Raw genomic sequence first — 22,788 nt, 5'->3', positions numbered from 1 at the left:
TAAGAGAAGGGAAACCTTGAGACTAACCTCTAATGACAAGAAGTAAGAGTAGGTATGCACCTGGTTGTATTTGTTTTCCCCAGGTGCAGTATATAGCACAGCTGAGAAAACAGTCCAACAAATGCTGCGATCCTCAATATTATTAAGTTAATTAAAAATTAAAATGTATGTCTTTTCTACTATCTTTTTACTAGCTTTCCTCTGTAGAGATCTTTCTCTTCCTTTCACATCATTAGGAAAAAAATGTCCAGCTTTCAAAGAATTCGTTGCTGGACTCATTTTTGACAAATTATTTCCATTTCTTATTCACTACCACCTTGCAGATTATGTCTGAGACTTTACTAGCTTCCCAGCAGAAATTACTTTAGCTCCCCTTAGGCACCTTTGAGAGTACTAGAGTAGAAGAAGTAGGTAAGATTATTTTTTTTAATTTTTAGTTTATAAAAAGGAGGAATTGGGGAAGAGAATCTTTTAAAAGGGAATGGAAGCATTATGCTGGGAAGAAAAGTGAAATATGATGAGTTTCCAGGATAAAAAAAAAATTAAAAAAAAAAGAACTTCTAAGATTATAAAAATCTCTTGCTTCTGTTTCCTCCAAATTTGAAGGACATTCTTAAATGCTGTGGAAGCACACACAATTCTGAAAGCAGTTCCCAGAACATTAGCACATATTAATTGGTAGAACTGGGAAAGAGACATCCCACTCTGAATGAGTAAGGGCATGTGCTTCTGGCCCTAAGGATTTATAGTAATGAGGGTTTAAAGTGGTGTATTGTCTCACCAATGCTTGTCCTTGGTGCTGCATAAATAAGTAAGCCTCAGTGTTTCAAATGCAGGATAGTCATTGATAGTCATAGCATTAGGCGCTACTACACTGACCAAACTGTTTTCTTTGAAGACACTCTTTTATAGGTCAGTAAATCTAATAACTTCTTTTTCTGGAGCACTTAATCTCTCTCTAGGTAAGTCTTATAAATTTTTGATTGCTTCTACCCTGTAGTCAGATTGTAAATTTATAATTGCCTATATGGTGCTCCACTATGGTCATCTCACATATGACTGTACGGGTTTCTGCTGGTTTTACAAGCTTCTTTATCTTAGTGTCCTAGAACTTATAGCTTTTCTGGCCATCAATCCATCAGCTTTTCTTTTCAGAATAACATAATCACAGAATTAGGGTTATCATCATGTTTGTTGTTGCCATTAGATTGGTCTTCTATATAGCTGAACTCCTACTCCAGCAGAATTACAACAAATAACATTTTCCCCTTTGAAATATAAATAATACCTTTTTTGTTTCCAGGGCTGAAGCCATTCTACATGTGTTTCATCTCTTCTAATTTTAGGAATTTTCACCTGACAGATTGAAAATATCAGGGTTTGAAGTCAATTTATGTGTTATCCATTTCCACAAGCATTCAAGTCACTGTCTCCAAACACTACTGTCCTCCATTTGATCTTGCAAAAGGACCTGATAGCTGTGGTCAGACATAGCACATATGAAGGGATTGTGTCCTCATATCCTACACAGCAACACAGAAGGCCCACTAGCTGATTTTTATCCACTGAGTTTATTCCTACTCATCCTTTTCAATTTTTTTCTCGAGTGTTTTTTCCAGTTCTGCATGATCTAACAATCTGTTCTTTATTCCATACACCATGAATAGGCCATCAGCCAATTTTGGCTCTCCTGGGAGGAAAACTATGTCTGTCTAGAAGGATAACATCTAGATTTTATAGCACCTTCCCGAATTTATTGTAAAAAAAGCAATTATTTACAGCATCATGTGAAAAAATCCCTTCTGTTATTTCAGAGTTTTAGGCAGCTCATTCCTACTCAGCTTTAATTTGGTTCAAACATTTTCTTAGTTAAAATTAACAAAGGCACACAGATGCTTCTGCCTATAACCTTTTGCCCCCAAACTATTTCTTTTCTTTCTTTCGCCCATGTTTTAACATAAAAAGCTTCATGTCTTGCCATTGAGACAATAGATCTCATAATATTTCGAGTCTCATTTGAGAACAAAATGCAATTCATTATTTTCTCTAGCACAGCAGTCTGACAGGGACAAAGATATTCTGTTTCTTTCAACCCATTCCAATGACTAATCTCATGCAACCCTACTGCAAAAAAAAGTCAGGACAGACAGCATCCTGTTTTTATTAGCCAGTGCTTTACTGTTTTGAAGGTGGTTAAACTTCTTCCAATAAATGTTAATTTTAGAAGAGATTATATTTAGATTAAACTTTTTTATGTCACATTTTTCCAAGAAAATTAAAATATGAAAGTCTATTTTGTCAATTCACTGTTTTGCATCATATTTTTTCAGTAAAGTAGTACAGAACCAGACAAAGAAGGTGGAGGGCAGAAATGGGTGTAGGAAAAAACCTCAGCTTTGTAAAATCTCAACTGAAAATTTCTGGTTGTATAAGCAACCATTTTCCATATTGTGGAATAAAAATATTGACTATTTCCAATAATTTCCCCCTATTTTTTTACTAGATCTAAGAATTTTCTCTGGACCTTAGGCAATAAATGAGTTAGTTCTCATTTGTGTTTCATTTCTAATGAGATATATCCCTCAGCCCTTCTAAATGCATATCATATTTGTTATATAAGAAAAACTCATTCTGCAGTCAAAATAGCCTGAAAGACAGGCCAGGTATTATTATAAAATTACTTCATTTTACTGGAAATAGTTACGCCTGGAAAGTCAAGAATAGAATTTGTCAAGAAAATCAGTCTATTCCTAGGTCCGTGACAAAGATATATATTTCCTTTTTTAAAAAACCTTTTCAACTAAAAGGCATGTGATGTCAGTAAGAGACTTAGAAGAAAAACATGTTAAATTCAAACCAAATTGGCATTTTCAGAGCATTTGTGTGCCCTGAAAAGTAGAGAAGGACACTGAGTTCCCCAGTCAGCTGATGGCCTGGAAGGAGATAATGCAGTCCGTGAGATGTTCTGTCCGAATGAATAAGCTGTCCAGAGCAGTAGGGTGAATTAGGCCAGGGTCAGCACTGTGCTGGCTCCTCTACCCTTGGGACTGGTGCTGGCACCTGCAGAGCATCGCCCTGCAGAGTGTGGATGCATTCCTTAGCTTGCAGCTGCCTTGGAAATGCTACACAATGCTTTTCTCGGTATGCCAACATACCTCTGGAGCTATTGTCTTCTGAAATACCCATGTTCAGCCAGCTAACTTGAATTCCTGAACCTTGATGTGATACCACAACTCTAGGAAGTCCTAGCTCACTTCAAATTATATGTACATTCCTGAGCTTTATCATTCCTTTCAGCAAATACATCACTTGAAAAATGGATGTTAACTAGAAAGACAAAAGCCAAACCTACAGATTTCATATCTCAATGGAAATGTTTCCACTAATTCTGTGTTCCTCCTGGCATATATGCATGTCTCAGCAATATTCAAACCTTTGCTTGAATTTTATGTTTTGACTAAGGAGAATATTATAGCATTTAATTTGGAAATGTGAAAATATTTCTGACGCAGGAAGCAGCAGCTCCATACCACACAAGTGCTCCTCAGACTTCTTAGGGTCCCATTCTCCCTTCCTTAACAAAACCATCACACCAAACAAGCAAAGTAAACTTACATAAAGATGGATTAAGAGTACCATCTACCAATTACTGTGTCTGCAGCTTCTACAAGTGAGTCAGCATCAAGTAACACTCTGCAACTACAAAAATGTGGAAGTTGCTGTGATGTGTGAGAACGGAGATGCCCTGCCAGATTCCTCGCAAGGTTCCACATTGGCCAGGCTCTGCAGGTGACCTTAGACAGGAAGACATTGTCCACTGCTGTATTTAGCTTGTCACTGCGTGTCCAATTGGTGATACCCCCTTGGCTTATTTCTGGATTGCTGCAGTGATGCACTAAGGATGTGCAAGCAATTTCTCTTCAGCAGCCAGAAGGACTGTACAGAGGCTTTGGGGTAACTGTTGAATGCCCCTTTCACTTTTCTTTCAGTGAATTTGTATGCCCACTCTAGCACACCAATTCAGTTTTCTAGGCTATGTAAAGTCTCTTCCAAGGAAAGAATGATGGTGCTTTTCTTATCAAATTTTTCTACTTGCTAAATTGTAACATCTCCTTATATCTTGCATGGAAGCATAGTTTTACAGGATCCTTGTTTCATCCCTTGACACTTAAAAATCCACCCATCACTTTTGTCTTTCTGTTTTCCTCAAGGCACCAAGACGTTATTCATATATCCAGTTTGGTTCTATATTCTAAAGGCTAAAAAGTCTGTAATTCAAAACAGCATTTCATGGAAAAGAAAAGTCAACAAGAGAGTGACAGCTCTCTAGGACAGTAGGTGCTAAAAGGTCTGATATAATGGCATGAGGAGGAAATCCTCTGGGTTTTTCTTTTTCCCCTAGTCGTCTGTGTACAAAAAGTGCTTTATACCACCTTCCACCACCTCCTCTGTACCAAACAGAGTACAGGTCTCAGACATGGAGTTATTTAAAACCCCTAATCTGAAAGTTCAATTCATTCTTCCCTGTTTTGAAAGCCAAATTTTTGCAGAAAATATGGAAAATGTTCCATTCTTACAATAAAGACAGGAATCAAGAGGAATATCTGCTACCATCCTCTGAGCTTTCCTTGTCAGATGAAGAAGCATGAGCCACAGAGTATATGAACAAATTCAGAAATATTAACTATTCTTCACTCTTTTACCATAGACTATCCTCTGGCTTTAGCATATGGCCAGGATATCACACAGAACAACAGTTTCTTAATATAGATTAGGAACAGCACTGAGCCAACTGCAGTTTCAAACCCATCTGCCCATGCAAAAATACTTTTTCACTGGGATCTTCCTTCTAATGCTGAATTATTTCTGCCCACAACTCCCCCTTCTTCCCAAATAACTTATGAAACAATGCACTTTAAAAAAAAATTAAAAGAAACAGAGGGCTCCTGCTACCCAGTGTCCCTACAGTGGCCTGTCATTGGGCATGAGGCTCAGAGTCTTCTGAGGTCCTGTCAGGACAGCTTCATAATGCTTATTGTCATTGTGTTGATTCTGCATTCTGTGAATATCCATATGCAAGCTTTCTCCTGTAATCAGATTTATCAGATCAGACTAGTGTCTATGCAGAGTCCCTCCATAGTCTGTAACATTCAGCATCTTTGCAAAGATCTATGGCACTCCCCAGACCTGCATCCACTGGGCCATTTCTTAATTTTCTTGTTGCCTATCCAAGATTTCTCTTTCTAAGGGGGGAAAAAATGTGCTAGCTTTTTTGGATGCTTGCTAGCTTTTTTGGTTTTTCCTTGATCTGACTGGTTTTTGTTCTGTGGGTGTTTTTTCCCCCACTTTTCCTGTTATTCTTCCCAAACTTCTGATATTCATACTCAAAATATCTTTTTTGCATGATTATAATAATACATCCAATATATTTTCAATCTCTTCTAATCATTATCAGCTCAAAACTAACTACATTTCCTTTCAACAGAAACAAGACTTATTCAGCAATTTGTCATGAGTTTAACATGTTTCTTCTCTAAATTGTCTGATGAAAACATTACTCATATTTGTACAAGGGAGTGAGGGTGTGGGATTAGACAGTTTAATATGACTGCTTTCTCTTTTGCATTTTGAATTCAATACTGCAGATCAGGCACTGCACTGCAGCATGCTTCCCAAAACTCACAGGAGCCCAGCTCTCATCTCTCTAGTTTTTGCTGTCTATTGGTTTAACTCCATGCAAGCCTAAGAGATTATACCAATAAAAACTTGAGATGACATATTAGAGAATCAGATCTATACTAACTTGATTTTTAAAAAGCCAAATATTTTCCTAACTCAGTTCAAAGCATTCAGGATTGTTTCTAGCTCTTCTTCCAAATGATTCCCTTCAATTTGGAGCCTGCTGTTGAAGTACCTTGTATATAGCTCAGCCACTTCTGTGCTTTTGCTGCATTTTAGTGAGCTATCACATACATCACTCCCAGAATGGAGAAAAAACTTTTTGACAGGCAGAAATGAAGCTTTATAAGCTGAAGTGGCTGTATGAAGCTTCTTACTCATAGGTAAGTAACTATAAGGAAATTGAGATTGAAATCAAATACTACATTAACAAGTTAACAGCCTATGTAAATCATGGCTGGCCATCACCCATTAACTCAAGAGTATCTATTACAGAATCCTTGGACTTTCAAAAAAAAAAGTTAGAAATGAATCAGAGGCTCAAAGTGCTTTTTAGTAATTAAATCATTGTCTAGATGCACATTACAAATGCATTGAAGAAGGGTGAGATTTATGTTTTCCATTAGTTGTTGAAATGGTCCATTAGCTGTTCTTGGTTCCCAACAGGAAAACTTTGTAGGTACACAGTTTGTGGCAGTTGGGTGTGGGGCTGAGACCGAGCCTCATCCCCAATGGGCTACAGCTGTGAAAAGCAGGTGACCAGCATTGAAGGTGATGAGGTGCTGAGGTGCTCTGACCAATCACCAAAGGGAACAGAGGGCACACAGGTGCAATGCAGAAGCCATGAGGGGTATAAAAGGTCGAGCTAAAGAACAAGAAGGGTAGCTGCTTGAAGTGTTCTGCGCTGGTGTGGTGTTGTTCTGCATGGGTTGAAGCCTTCTGAAACTGTGTGATGTTCCATGTGTTGTGGCTGTCTGAACTGTGACGTATTCTGCAGCAAAACTTGTGAGTAAATAAAGGTAATTTGCTGTAGGCTGTAGCTCACTCTACTCTTCACTGAGTAAAAAACTGTCTGGATGGCTGAGCCTAGAGAGTGGTGCTGAACAGAGTTCCAACCAGCTGGTGGCCAGTAACAAGTGGTGTTCCCCAGAGTACAGTACTGGGGTCGGCACTGTTTAATATCTTTATCAGTGATCTGGAGGAGGGGATCAAGTACACCCTCAGTTTGCAGATGATATTGAGTTGGGCTGGACCATTGATCTGGTGGAAGGTAGGAAGGCTCTGCAAAGGGACATGAACAGACTAGATTGATGAGCTGAGGGCAATGGTATAAGGTTCAAAAATTCAAAGTGCCCAAGGGTTCTGCCCTTGGGTCACATTGACCCTCTGTAGCACTTCAGGCTGGGGGAAAAGTGGCTGTAGAGCGCAAAAGGACCTGAGGGTGTCAGTTGACAGCAATTGAACAAGAACCAGTGTATGCTCAGGTGGCCAAGAAGGCCAATGGTCTCATGTCAGAGATAGGGTGGACAACAGGACTAGGGCAGGGGTTGTCCCCTTGTAATTGGCATTGATGAGGTCACACCTTGAATCTTGTGTTCAGCTCTGAGCCCCTCACTACAAGAAAGATATGAACATGCGGCAGCAAGTCCAGAGAAGGGCAGCAGAGCTGGTGAAGTGTCTGCAGCACAGATCCTGTGGGGGTGGCTGAGGGAACTGGGGCAGTTTAGTCTGGAGAAAAGGAGGCTGAGCAGTGACCTTATCACCCTCCACAACCATCCTAAAAGGAGGCTGTAGCCAGGTGAGTGTTGGTCTCTTTTCCAGGCAACCAGTAACAGGAAAAGAGGCAAGTTCTTAAGTTGCACCAGGGAACATTTATATTAGGTATTAGGAAAAATTGCTTCATCCAGAAGCTTGCCATGCATTGAAACAGGCTGTCCTGTAGGAAGGTAGTCACCAGCCCTGGAGGTATTCAAAGGACATGCAGACCTTACACTAAGGGACATGGCTTAGTAGTAGATTTGGCAGTGATGGGTTAATGATTGGACTTAATGATCTAAAAGGGGTTTTTTAACCTAAAGACCTCAATTGCTTTTATTCTGGATTTTTTAGGGCTTTTAACTAATAACAAGCTTTGAAAATATTTTGGTGAAAAATATTAACTAAAAAAATTATTAGTTCTTCATTTTGGGGACGTGTCCTGAGACATATTACAAGGCATAATGCAAGTCATAAAAACAAAGAATTTGAAAAGGGTTTCCATCTATTCTGAGAGGGTTCTTTTCCATTCAGACTTCATGTTTTCATCTCAGCTTCTGTTACTTGGCCTAAGTAATTAGCAGACATTTTAAAAGAGATGATAACAGAAGACATTTTCCACTTACTCATACCCTTCTCCATAAAAACTGAAATGCAGAGTGTTCCTGGTGAAAACCCAGATCGAAAATACACTTCAACAAAGGGTATGAAACAAAAACATCCAGGGCTTTGCAATTTCCCTTCAAAAGAGATGAGCATATAACAATTTTAGCCTCACTTCCCCAAAAAATTAGAATAAAAAATCATGTGGCCTGTGTGCCATGTGCCAGACCAGCCTTTCGTCTCATAACTACTGACTGCAGTCGCCTATATTAAAAAGAAATTATTAAGGAGAAAAAGCCAGTGTGGTATTTTATTCCTAAGAGTGAGAGAAAATAGGGAGACCTTAAATTGGTGGCGTTGATGTTAAGTGCAGCAATAATGAGACATATTACTTCTTTTTTTTTTACTGTGAGAATTTATATAACAGTAAGAGTGCAATATTTGCCATTGGAATATTCCACAGTAAAAAGAACTGAAAATGTACTTAGATATGTACGTGCCTGGCCAAGAGCAGATTTAACTCAAGAGCAAAAGTTCTGATGTATGCAGCCAGGATGGGATCTGAATTCCCAGCATGCAGGTGGTTAACTGTATTGCTACTGGGCACAATTAGAAGTGCCTTTTAGAAGACTTCAATCCCCTGACTTATGGAGTCTCCCGAGCTGCACTTACAGACTCTTAAAAGAGAGCTTAGGAAAGCCATTTACTTAGGAAAAATGGGGTAAAGCAAAGAGACAATAGGTCTTGCCTTAAAACTTGTTGATATGGACTCTGCTACATTTAACAATTACAGAACTGTTGAGGTTAGAAGGGAGCTCTAGAGATCATCTGGTCCAATCCCCCTGGTCAAACAGAGCCAAGGGATGCCCAGAGTTGGCTGCCCAGGATCATGTCCAGGCAGGTTATGAACATCTGCAAGGATGGACACTCTACAACTTCTCTGGGCAGCCTGTGTGACCTAGAGGAGTTAATTCTCAGATAATTTATAGATTCTGAAAAGCACATCAGATTTTTCTCTCTAAGGATGATATAAGGAAGTTTGTGGTTTATTTATCAATAGTTCAAAAGTATATAGAACCATGCTCTAAAAATCCAGTTTTTACCCAAGCTGACAACATAAAACCCTTTTGACCAGCCTTTGTGTTTTCCATCATATTCACTCAATTATGCACTTTTTTCCACTTATCTAGTCAACCAGTAATTTTTAGATATTCATCTTTCTCCTTAGTGATTAAATACAGCCATTAATGAAAGATTTGCCAGAATAAAAAGTGAACAATTACTGCTCTGTACAAAAGCTAACAAGAACATTTCTTAAACAGCTGGAATAAAGTACATGGGAACTGTAAATGTCAGTCTTCTGCAAAATAAAGATAATTACAGCAAGATATGCACTCTTGATCACTTTTAATGGGAGGCCTGAAAGGGTGATACAAAGCTTATGCTTTTCATCCAGGTTCCTACACCCTTCATTTTCCTTCTTTTGGTGCAAGCTCTCATGGCGAGGCAGCTCAGCCTCTGCCTCACCAGCTGCAGTGCTGGTGCTAAGTAGGGAGAGCTCTCCACTCCAGCATCCATCCAGCCTGATTCCAGCTCTGTTTCATCTTTCTCTTCCTCTTTGTGTCCCCAAGCATTCATAATACCTCTTACTCCTGGGGCTATCTGCATGTTCTGGTTGCTTAGAAACCATTCCTGAATGGCTACAGAGGATTTTAAAAAATTGTCTCTGATAATTCTCCCACTTCTTTTCTCATAGTGGAGTACTGTTTTAAGTACTGTAAGCAATTCTTTTTCACTTTCATTTTCATTATGTTTAATGTGGTGGCTCTTAGGTTGTCCTCTGATCTTACAAGCACCATGCTTACTTTTTTTCTTTTCTTTCATCCATATGGTCCAATATGACTTTCAGTGCCATAGTTCTGTAGTATCCTTCTGGTGCAGAGCAACTGAAAAAGTCATCACAGCCAGAGCCCTGGAAACAGGATTTGTCTGAAGGAACAATGCAAAATCACAAAGGTCTAGTCCTAAAAATGTCATAAGAGCATAAAAAAGAGCTGCTCCCTTTATCCATGCTAACTCGATGATGTCATCAAATGCAGAGAACTGCAGGGCCCTCCCAGGTGCTTCTGAGGCTGAGAAAAAAGCAGGGTGGTGAGGTCTTACCAGATTAACACCTTTATAAAGATCAAAGGCTAAAATAGATATCAGATCCATTGTGGGAACCCAAATAAGAGCAGAAAAAAGGCTCTTAGTCTTCACAATGGCTTAAATGGACAGAACATAATTTACCAGTAGCCCTGTAGCTACACTTTGCTTTTCTATGGGCACCATCAAAAAATGCATATTTTATGCTGTATATTGAAAATCAATATTCTGATACAAAACAACCCGTGTTATATATCCAGCATGGGATCTTGTAATACGCTTTATTAGATCTGTAGACAGAGCTGATATTTTCAAAAAGACAACAGATATTTCTCTTTTTTTTTTGGGAACTCTTGAATCTATACCCACATTTCCTATAATTCCTTGGGTCAAATATAAAATTTACATTATTTTGCACTAAAAATGTGTGTCTGAGTCTTATGGATATTCTAGCTGACTGTCTAAAAATTCTATGAATACGAAAGCAATAACTTACTGTGAATAACAGGCTGATTTGATTGTTCTCTGTAACCTGGATCACAAATAAACTGTTTGGTAGCTGAGCAAAACCCACTACCCAATTAAAATGGCTGTGGAAAAGTTTCTGGTTAAGACCAAGAATAGTGACTGTTCTCAGCTGTGCACCTTCTTTATCATCCTCACCTGGAGTCTGATCTTTCCCAGCATCCTGGCACAGGTCATTCCCTGATACTTTGTAGTTATAAGTGCAGAAGGATCTGCAGACGGACAGACTTATGTGAAGGTTCATGAAAACACCTGGCTGTGCTAGTGCAAGTCAGGGCTAGAACTCCCTCTCTTTATTGCACATCAAGATACAGTATTAGTTTGTTATTTTTCTCATCTGTGTTTTATGGTATTCCAGAGCCAAAACTACTGTGTCAGCTGTGAAGCTTCAAGAGCTTGGAAATCAGATTTAGATAATTTTTTTTAATTGAAAAATGAATCTATTAGTGCTAAAACCAGAAGTGTGTTTGACACTTTTTATTATGATTACAGAGACTATATCTCTGCAGGCAGCTATGTTTTCAAGTGAAGACACAGCATGATGGACCCTCACAAAGGGTGTCCCAGACTTCACTTATACTCCTGTGATTTCCATCTTGCAAGATCTGCTTCCATAAGCTACAAGAGAGACAATGTGACTCTTCTGTCCTTCCCCTGGAATGTCACATATATCTTGCACTGGAGAAGAGCAGGGAACAGACCAGCCCTTGATACAGGGGAATGTCCTTCTCCCCACTATCTGAAGACAAAAATCTCAGAAACTCTTATTTCTACTACTCTTCAAGTGATTTTATTGCTGCATCATACCCCTATTTTAAAAGTAATGTCTATAAGCAACATACATTCAAGGTTTTAAATTTGTACATAAGCACCAGTTTAAGCATGGTGAACTCTTCAACAGATCTGAGACAATTCAATGGTCACCTTGTTGTTTTGCCTTAGTCCTGTAATCCTATTACTTCTCTTACTTTTTCTGCTAACATTTTAAAGAGCAGCTGAGTGCTTACACCTCAGTATCCTATATGCTGGGGAAGGAGGGAGAGGGAGGGAAAACCATTTATTTTGCTGCCTTTATTCCCATGAGAACAACTAATCACGTGGGAGTAGAACAACAAGTTCTGCTAGGCACACAGAATCTGCTTATGAGACATCTCTGCATGCTCTTGAGGTTTCATTAGCTTAAAGTGGATTTTTTCCACTCCTCCAGATCATTGTTATTTCAAAACCAAATTTATTCAAACTAGGGAAAGACACATCTCCTCAAGTACGTCAACTTCAAACTCAAGCCCAAAATGTACTATATGTATTTTTTCAATTATTAAAATATGCATCAGTTACAACAATAGTTTTATGGAAAACTCTCTTTTCCTGCTGTAGGGGATACTAATAATTAGCGTGATTTTTGTCATCCTTCTAAGACACCTCTGAAATAGGATTATTATGGAGAAATATTTTTCTATACGGGCTGTCTTGCAAAAATAACCAGTTCTGTGTTTGTTATATGATGGTCTAAGGAGAGAGTAACACAATAGCTACACCCAATGGCAACTTCACTAACAGCTAGTTTTCAAAGAAAACTAGGATTTTCTCAACAAACAAGTTCAAATATAAATACTTAGGCCAGTTTTAACAGGTGCTTTTTTTCTTGAAGATAAATGAATTTTTAGATGGTGATACATTGAGCAATCTTTGATAATTCAAATTTTTCTTGCAGTTTAAGACACAACAGTGTTGTACTTTTTCCTGGTTTATTATTTTCACTCAGACTAACATAACAAATTGAGCCACTTATTCTTCTCCTTACCAGATTCTCGGGGTTTAATATGTCTCTTCCCTTGTTGTGACCAAAATAGCTTTCAGATTATTAACCACAGAAATTGATGCTATGTTACATTGTGGGTTTGCAAAGAAAACTGTAAGTGATGCTCTAACATGCATAAAATATGTCTCTGGTTCTGTAGAACAACACATTAGCCCCTGAGACTATAGAAACCAATAAAAAAGTAAAGAAAGGAGCCCAGTTATTGGCTCCTGAATTTTATTAGGAAAATTATTTTTCCTACTTCAATGTTAGAATATTTTCATGGAAGTTGAAAATTTCCATTTTGCTTTAAGGGTAACGAAAAACCATATTACATCATTTCTTGGTAGGTACCGAATTACACATTGAGTAGAAAGTACATTTGGGAGGTTTGCTACTAATTGAACCAGACCAAGGGAAAATAGAGTGAAGAAAATCATAGTATGAAATTTTTTGAGTAAACAGTGCATGGGACACAATTTTGACATCATAAAATTAATGTCAAAGAAAGACCTGAGAAATAGGAAGAAATAAAACAATGGACTTGCAACCAATGCTTCTGGTGAAAAGCAGAGACCTCCACACTATGATTTTTCTAAATTTTATTTTGGCATCACAGCTGCTTTAAGTTTGATGGATAAACTTTTGCCTCAGAAAAAGTGACAAAATATTGAATTTCAGTTAAGCTTCACTACTAGGAATTTTGGAGTAATTCCTCTAAAATTTATTAAACAATAGGTAAGAATTTACATATATCCTTATAGTTTCTGAATTTGTGTATTTCATAGATGCATTTTCCAGTGTGAAAGAAAAGGGATTCATGAGCTGTATCATGCTTTCAGAGCCATGAAATTCAATGGAGAATTGATACCTGGCCCCTGCTCTCCTGAGCAGTTCCATTGCATGACATGTTGCATGTCACAAAAACAATAGTGATGTTCCTTCTAGACATATAAGAAGAGTTGATCCTCCTCTGCAGCAAAGGCTGCAAGATATAATAAAATATAAGGGCAGAAAACGTGCAAGGGGATCTTAGGTATGGGATTAGCCAACTTGCTTCCCCCATATCCCTACTCTAGGAAGAACCCAGAAAAATGCCAAGAAAACCAAAATGACACAGAATGAATGTGATGACACAAGTCATCACTCAAACACACCAACATGTATCAGCTTCACCTCAATAGGCTTAGAGGGGTGCCAAAGCCCCTGCTAAAGTCATGTGGATATTTTCCTTTGAAAATACCTTCATCATTGTAAAAAAAAAAAAACTAAAAATCAAACACCCTCACTGTTTCAAGGCATCTTTCCATACTCAGCCTACATATTTGCTCAAAGTTTGGAACTGCTCTTTGAATTTGTCACTGGAAGTTCAACCCAGCTGAATATTCACCATGCAGAAAACTTAAGTCCAAAGTTACTTGCTTATTAGCAGAGATGCTTTTAGTGAGAATCTTGTAGACTGTACTATTTAACCATATGTAAGAGCCTCCCACACCACATTCCTCAATCCAAGTTCTGCTAAAACTACTTATGCTGATTGCAATTTGCTTAAAGGACAGTTAAAGGTTGCTGGAAAGATGTCAGTTTGTATATTGCTGGAATATATGCATTAAAAGACCAAGGACAGGCAAAAATACAATGGGAAAACTTCAAAAACAATAAGGTATAATCAGAAATCCCTGTTTTAGCATAAAAACCATAGCATAGAGTTTTCATTTCTCTGCATACAGTAAACCACTTGTTACATAGAAAGATCCCTGAAAAAGCATTTTTTTCCTCAAGATTTATCATCAGTCTTAGCAGACTTGCAAGGGTGGCTCCTCCTCACACAGCAGAATCCTTGATGAACTCAAGAAGAAGCAACTTGGTTCTGCTAAGTTCATGTGTTCCCAATGTAAGGAACAGCTCTTCTTCAGTATTTGTCATTTATTGAGAAAAATGGGAGGAGCCTCTCGTGAGGCTGATGACACCTCAGTGCCTCAGTTTTAAATGCAGAGCACCGAGGGATTACCCTGTCACTTCCATCACAGCTTCACTTCAGGCTCTTTCAGATCCTCAATACAGAATTCATGCAGAAAAAAAAAAAGAAAAAAAAAAAAAAAAAAAAAAGTAAAGGATCCTTTTGAAGGAGAGGTGGCAGGGTTTTAGATTAAGCTCATCCATCCAAGCTGATAATTACCTTCCCTATAAAGAAGCTGATGCCTTAACAGCAAAACAACTTCAACATTCAAAAGAACAGAAAGGACTCTGAGCTCACTCTAAAATTTTCCCAGCAAAGACACTGTTGTGTAGGTCCACGTCATAGTCCTTTTCCTACTGAAATTAATTACTTCATAGAAGCACTATGTTCAGGGAATTAGATCTGACAAATCAAAATGCCTCATTCTTGCACTTACTGAAGACAAGAGAAGAATCATGACTGACTCTGAGAGAGGAATTTTTTTACTCATCAAGCTTAAATATCAGTTTATCTATGCAGCTTAGCATATTGACTATGACTAACCTATTTGCTAACTCAGGGAACAAAGCAGCAGAACGAGCAAATGGCAGTCCATGGGCATGCCCTTGTTTTACCTTTATTTCCCACTTTTGCTTCCTTGCACACCTCCAGATTCATCATGGACACCGAAGGCCCCTTGTTTCATCTTTTTGGCAAACCTTCTTATTTATGGTGTAAAGGTCTTCAGGACTGAGGACATTTATGGTGTAAAGGTCTCAGGTCTTCACACCCTGAGACCAAACTTTCTCTTGAATTGCAGCAATCCATGGGCATGAAGTGTGTTTTACAAGCACATGAAATGATAGCTCCATAACCTAAATATCTGAATTTTTATAGCTGGCTTCACACAGCAAGGGAATGGCAGGGTTGAAAAGGGTATTAGAAGACAGAATGATGAGCAGGGAAGACATGGAGATGGTCTTGGTGTTGTGTGTCCACTGTGGGAAGAAAGTTTTTGGGAGACCTTGCAAGCACATGTATGGGATTTTTTTTTCTCCCAGCATATAATATCAGCTGTTTTTTTGTAGTACTCCTCAGTCAAGAGTAAATTAACATTTTCTTGGTAAAAACTGTGGAGGGTTCGCATCTAGCCACTTAATTTGTTCACTTAAAAGGGTAATTAATTCACAGATACCGCCACTTCCTTCAGGCTACTTCTTAGCATGAAACTAATATAACTGGTACTATCAAATAAGCAAAATCGTTTTTCTGAACTGTTTTATTTTTAAGGTGGTGGTAGGGGAATAGACAAAGATCTGAGTCAGCCCCACACATCCCTGCTGGCTGTTTGGTCAGCCTCATTTCACTGTTTGTGATCGTGCCTGGCTGCTGCAGGATGTAGCACCTCTCTTTCCCTGGAAAGTGAGCAAGCATTCAGAATACATTACTCACAGGCTGCAGCTCCTGGCAAAGTCACCTTCATGCCACATAACTTGCAGGTAGGAAACACTGCACAGGGACTGCAGCTTAAGAGGGAAGTCCTCAAAACCTCTTGCCTACATTCCTGCACTATCTTGCAGATAACTACAGGACAAGATTCTACTTGAGATTAAGTGTTCATTAACTGTGTCCTGTTAGTTGTCAGGATTATAAAGACCATCACAGCCTTATGATTTAATTTTATGCCTATCAGAGAATGGGACAAATGGCCAACTTTCCTATTTTGAGGCTACTTTCTCCCTGTGCTGTTCCTACAACCAAGGGAGAAGGATATTCCCATACATGGCTGAGTTCAGACGCCTTCTGTACCTGATTCATTCCATCTCCTCTGACTATAATGAGAGATTATAGTGAGATTAGCCCCACAATGTTAATAGTTTTTGCAAAGACTCTTTATAATGCTTTGTTGTCCATTACTGAGCTCAACAACTCACTGAAGTGAACATTCATTTCAGAAAGGCATCTGTTCTTGAATTGAAGGCACTACAGATAAGATTATCTGATATCTTTGTCTCAGCCAGTCACCCTCATTTTGCTTTCTAGTCCTTCTAGAAAAATAGGCCATGCAAAAATACTTTGGAGAAATGGTACTGTGGAGTGCCTTGAACATAAGGGATCACTTTAAGAGGCTCAGATGAGATGAGTCCACCCCAAACAATGCTGAATACACTACTGCTTCACTGCTTTCATTATCCCTAAAATTTAATTTTCTTTTTTTCACCTGGTTGGAGGTTCTCCAGATAGCCAGAAAATCACACGCAAGTAAATATCATCTTTCAATAAAAGAGAGAGACAGAGAGGCTCCTAGCCCATGTATCTGTGCAAACATGCCCATAAACATAAAAAATCTTGTCCTACACTCTCAAAAATGTGGAGGTTTAAAATGTCAATACATTTTAAAAATAAATCTCATGATTTGCAGACCTTCCTAATCTTTGAGCAGTTAAGGTTGACAACACTGTAAATAGCAGCTTCTGGCCAAAAACACAAGGCAAATTTTAAAACTTAATGCAGAATGACACAAAAGATAAATAAAGATGACCTTAAACTTTTGTCAAAAGTTCATAAACAAGATAAGCCATTCAGGAGAAAGGTATCACATTTGAAATATTTGCTTACACCATAAAACAATCTTTCAGATCCACAAGGCAGATTAGCAAAGAGCAGTAATACATGTCTACCATCTGCCCCAGTGCAATGAAAACAGAAATATAAGACTTTGTCAAAAGATCCAGAAAGAACTCCAAACCTACAGTCTGCACAGCAGGTGAAAGACAAGAATTTAAGTTTGGGCTGAGTCTTCAACAAAGTCATCAATCCATTATCATGGCCAAAAGCTTCTTCCAGTCAAGTTCTCTTTGCAGTGAATCATTTCTGTTAACAGCTTATTTCCAGAATCAGTCCACCTGGTGCTCTGGGTTCTTCTCTCAACCCAAACATTATCCCTAGCCCAAACCCTAAATGAACCAAATATATTGTCCTCTTTCAAACCCACACTTCCTATACTATCTCTACTATGCCATCTTTGTGCAGACCGGCTGTATCAATTTCGTGAAGGGGCTGGGAAAGCAAACTGCAGCATGTGAGGCTCAGCTCCTTATTTCAATTGCCTCAAGATAGTTACTTGTGACTTACCTTCTTCCTGGCTCTTCAGCAGATCTTATGTGCCTCCTTCAGTAGTCTTGTATGATCTAACCCTCAAGTTTCAATTTCCAGGTGAGTCAGACCAGAAGATCCTTGATGTACATCCAGGTGCTCAGAGAATTAGGTTTTAAGACAACAGGACAGGGTTAAAAGTTCATTTGTATAAATATAAATACCTCATCCTGAGAAGGTAGGCATAGGGGAAGCCTGCACTTTGAAAGTCATTAATTAGATTTACAAGAAGTCTTTCTTTAGAAAAATTCAATATTTTTTCTCTTTTATTTAACATTGATTTGTTAATCATTACTATACAACTAGACTGCATTTTCAGGACTTTTCCTTTGAATTAGGTAATTAAAAGGTATTTAGAAAATAAGAAAGGTATTCTTAGACACAGATCACTCTAGAAGCCTGAACTTTGACATGGCCATCACATACACAGAACAAAAATGTGTTTCCAGTTAAGTGCTTTCATCTACCACCTGCAATGAAGGACAAGACATGAAAGAATTGAAGAAGCACCTTCTCAGATGCAAAGCACTGATTGTTCAGACACTTACTTTAGTTGGCAATACCAAATCATAACCTTGAATCCCTACAGAATTATATTTTAAATTGGTGTACTGGGTCTATTTGAGGTAGGGTTAATTTTCCTCATAGCAGCCCGTATGGTGCTGTATTTTGATTCTGCAATTTAAGCAGTGTCAATAATACACGCATGTTTTAGCTATTTCTGAGCAGGGTTTGCTCAAGGCTGCCTCTATTTCCCACTCTGCTCCCCCAGTGAGTAGGCTGGACAGCTGACCCAGATTGACCAATATGGTATTGCCTGTCATGCTCAGAAATAAAAACTGAGGGGTGGATGGTTTAGAGAAGATACTCATTGCTTGGAAACTGGCTGGGAATTAATCTGCCTGTGGGAGGCAGCGAGTGACTGCCTTTATATTACTAGTTTGATTTTTTTTATTTCTTCTTACTCTAAGTTTTTATCTCTCTTTATGTCAGCTCATGAGTTTTCTCACTTTTTGTCTTCATTTTCTCTCCCCTATCCCACTGGGGGAGCTAAGCTGACGGCCAAGGTCAAAACACTGTCATTGGGGTGAATTTGAGTCAGGAGAAAACAGTTCCTTCACAATCTCCCTGCAATTATGCCTTTTGCCTTCAAAAGAAGTCAGAAATTGTCCAATAGTAAAAAAGTTCTGATTTGCATGTGCTCACATGCACTTGTTGAATGCAGGAACATGACCTCAACTAATGTAGAAAATAGTCTTGCACCACATGGTGCAAAAAAACAGTCATGCACAACATGAATCCAAAATGTGAGCTAATAATATGTACTGTATGCTCATCACAGGCTGCTGTGGGTACAGGAAGTTAAAGAAAACTGAAAATATTCCAGTTGTATCACATGGACCACTGTCTACCATACAGGTGTTGATGCTAGGTAGTAGGGGTGCTCTGGAATGACCACATCCTTGGAAAAACAGGTTAAGTACCATGATTAGACCATGCCAACGACACATACCAATGGAGTTCCTCTGGTGACAGTGTACCCATATGGTGTTGGTAGGCTTGGTTCTATGCTGTCTTCACCCTGGGCTGTGGGACAGTCCAAGCAGGTCACATCGCCTGCCTTTGCTGCTTCCAGCCACAAGCAGGGGCCATAACCTCCGCTGCATTGCCTTGATGCCTTAAAGTGTCGTGGGCACAAGTAGCCCATCTAGGAACACCTGCTGTGCATTCATGGCAGGTGACAGTGCCCAGCTGGAGGTGTTGCTGGCCAAGCAGATGCTGAGGAACAACCAGAGGGGTGGCTGTGGTTGCAGGGAGGCTGGTGAGAGAGACCAGACCCCACAGAGGCGACAGAGCAGCCATGCCTCATGAAGCAGCCTCTCAGGAGGGCCAACAGAGCTCCAGGAGTGTTAGGAATGGCATGGGAAGGAGCCAGGCACTGCAGGGAGGCAGCAAAAGCAGGTCCTACATGGGGAGAGAGAAATGAGGGTGACAATGCCTGCAAGGACTATGGGAAAAGGGTTCATGCTGATGGCCGGAATAGGATACCATCAGGATCCACACTCAGCCAGGGCCAGGCAGTGACCCACCCCTGGACAGGTGATGATCCACAACAGTACCAGCACCTATGGCCAGGGAAAACACTGAGCCATTGGTGTCACCCTGTGCCAGCGTGGGACCCTGGGATCCCCAGAAGTGTACCCTGGAGTCCCCATGTCACATTCTGTCCCCCACCAGGCAGCACTGGCTGAGAAGCACCAGCCCTGTGGTATAACCTGCCTTTGCTCTTGCAAGGATGTTTCCATGCAAAGAGTAAGGAGAAGAAATTAAATGTAAGGGTCACATACAAGTGTTGGTTTTCCTGTGATGCTGTAACAGGGATTTACAGCCCAGCTCTGTAACACCTGAGAAGAAGAGCCCTGGGCTTAACTTGACAGTAAGGAAGGATGGGCTCTTGCTGTCATTGCCATCATTTCACACAAACAGGGTTTTATTCCTTCCTCCACGCATGAACTGCAGGACAAAAACAGGCCTGAATTTACTGACAGCTGGGTGGAACTTTTAGCTTTTTTAGTCCCTTTTACCTTGACCCTCAGTGCCTAAACTGTTTCATTTAGGTGGCACTTTGTCTGTGACCGCAAATGACCGCGCAGAGCTCGGTGCTTTTCGCTTCTCCGCGGCCGATGCCTCTCATCAGACCAGCGCAGCAACAGCAACACCTAGTGGAAAGAGGGCTGGTGGCTGCAGCACAGCAGAAACCACCTCCCGGTGAAGGAAGGATAAACCAGGCACAAATGGTCAGAGTTAGAAAGTAGCAAACAGAAAAAAAATCTGCATTAATTTATATTTCAAAGTTTTATCGTGTTTGCATGCATACATAACATATAGGATATATACATATATCAAAAATAAACTAGGCTTAAGTTGTTCTTTTCTTCACACAACTGACACTCATTACTTCAAACACCAACTGACTTGATGACAATATGTTTCTATCCTATTTAGTATGCTTGGATTTTACACATCAGAAGCATAACAGCAGAATTTCAAGGGAAATTATAATTCCCTTGAAAAATATATAACAATATAACCAATTATGGTTTTGTTGGGTACTCAGTCAGTGAACAGTATGATGCCTTAAGCATCAGAGAAACATTAGATGTACAATAAGACATTCAGTTCTCCTGCAAGGACAGAATTTTACCTTGTCTTCCCTATGCAAGTTTCAAAACAATTCAATGTTTTTCCCTCTTTTTCCCTTCTGGCACAAGTCCTGGGTTTTGCATGCCAAACAACCATTGCTCAAGATAGATGATTTTTTTAGTTAAAACATGCACTTAATCTACATCTCTTCAGTGCCATTGTGCTGCGTCTGGCTGGGATGGAGGTCAGTTTCCTCAAGCAGCCCATACAGTTCTCTGGTTTAGATCTGTTATCAAACCAGTGTTGATAACACAGGTATATTTTAGCCATTGCTGATCAGTACCTTCACAGCATCAGAATATTCTTTGTTTCTTGCTCTGCCCCCACACTGATTAACCTTGGAGTGGGCAAGGGGGTGGAAGAGGACACAGCAGGCACACAGCTGACCCAAAGTGACCAGAAAAATATCCCATGTCATGAAACTTCATGCTCAGTGGTAAAAACTATGTGTAGTCTTTCCAAGGCAGCTGCCGCTGAAGAAGTTACTGGGCATCAGTCTGCTGGTAGGAAGTGGTGAGTGATTGTCTTTGCCCTCCTTGGAGTTTTTTGGTTTGGTTTTTTTCCCTTACCCTTTCTTTCACTTGTTAAACTGTCTTTATAATGACCCAGAAAGTCTTTCTTGATTTTCCTGATTCAACTGTCTCTCTCTCAGGGAATGAGTATGCAGTGGATCTGTTGTGTGATTGCTGGTCAGTGTAACCCACCACAACTAAGCTTCCTTTGCTTAAAATCCTATTTTAAAAATGCACATTACACTGTGTCCAGAACTACCCAATGTGATGTTTGACATACTGCTGTGATATTGCTGTGAAGTTCCCAATTTTCACAAGTTAAACTATATACTAAAGGAAATACAGCATCGTTTTTCATACCCAGAAGATTTCTTTTGTCTTGGCTTCGTCAGAACTCATTCCTGGACACTGCTTTGCCCTTGAATTGATCACTTACAACCAAAGTTTCCACCCCCTGAGATTATCCCAACAAAACTCAGTCTGGACTTGTTCTCCCCCAAGTCCATTCTTTATCCATGATGCTTTTTCCATAAGAACATTTTTTGTAGATGAGAAGAACCACAGCAAAAGGGCACCTTTCCCCTCTATTCAGTTTCTGGTTAGAGAAAAATTCAGCAGCAAGGTTCCTCCTTAAATCTGGTGTATGTAGGCAATGCATATAGAGAAATCTAGTGCTTAAATCCTAAGGAGGATATACAAAGAGTATGTTTATTCCTCTAATAGCAAATCATATTACTAACCCTGTCCAGACCTTGTGTAAATGCTGTTTTACACCCTGCACCTATGTGTCACAAGGAGACAATTAATTTGCTAGGGTCTTTTATTTTTTAATTTCCTGTATCAACTACCACTCATTCCTAGGCTTTAGGACAGAATTACATGTTCCAAAGAGACTCATCACAAGGAGTTAGAATTTTCTCTGTGCTTATATCAGTCCACAAGGAATGTGAAGAAACTGGGAACTCACTACAGTGAATGCTTTTATTTTAAAGGAAGCAAACAGAGTACAATTTGAAAATTGTCTTTGTCAAGTACTGTATTAGTGTTGGAAAAAATAGGGGTAAAATGTGAAGCTGAGACTGTGAACAGATAACAAAGTATAATCTCTCCTTGGAAGACTTCTTTTCATAAGTAATTTCTTATGGAGTACATGTTAATTTATTTTTCCCACTCTCAGAAAACAATCTGTATGTGTTCAACAGTAAGCGTTTCTACTGACAATGCGTCAGCTTACCAAAGGGACGATAACCCTAAACAAAAACTAAGTGGATAGCATATTTCATTTTCCCACTTATGCATGCAAGATGGCAGAAGAAAGAAAAGAGAATTATTTCCTTCCTAAAAGAGCATCATAGAGTTTTCCAGTCCTCTTTACTTGAATCACTCCAAAGCCAGCTGCCTCCAGGTGCTTGCTGTACTCTGCTGCTGTTCGCTCTTTCCCTTCTGTCTGGATCAACATATTCATTGAA

This window comes from Passer domesticus, chromosome 2, assembly GCF_036417665.1.
Source record: "Passer domesticus isolate bPasDom1 chromosome 2, bPasDom1.hap1, whole genome shotgun sequence".
In the NCBI taxonomy this organism is placed as follows: Eukaryota; Metazoa; Chordata; class Aves; order Passeriformes; family Passeridae; genus Passer; species Passer domesticus.
This window is presented reverse-complemented; position numbering follows the sequence as displayed.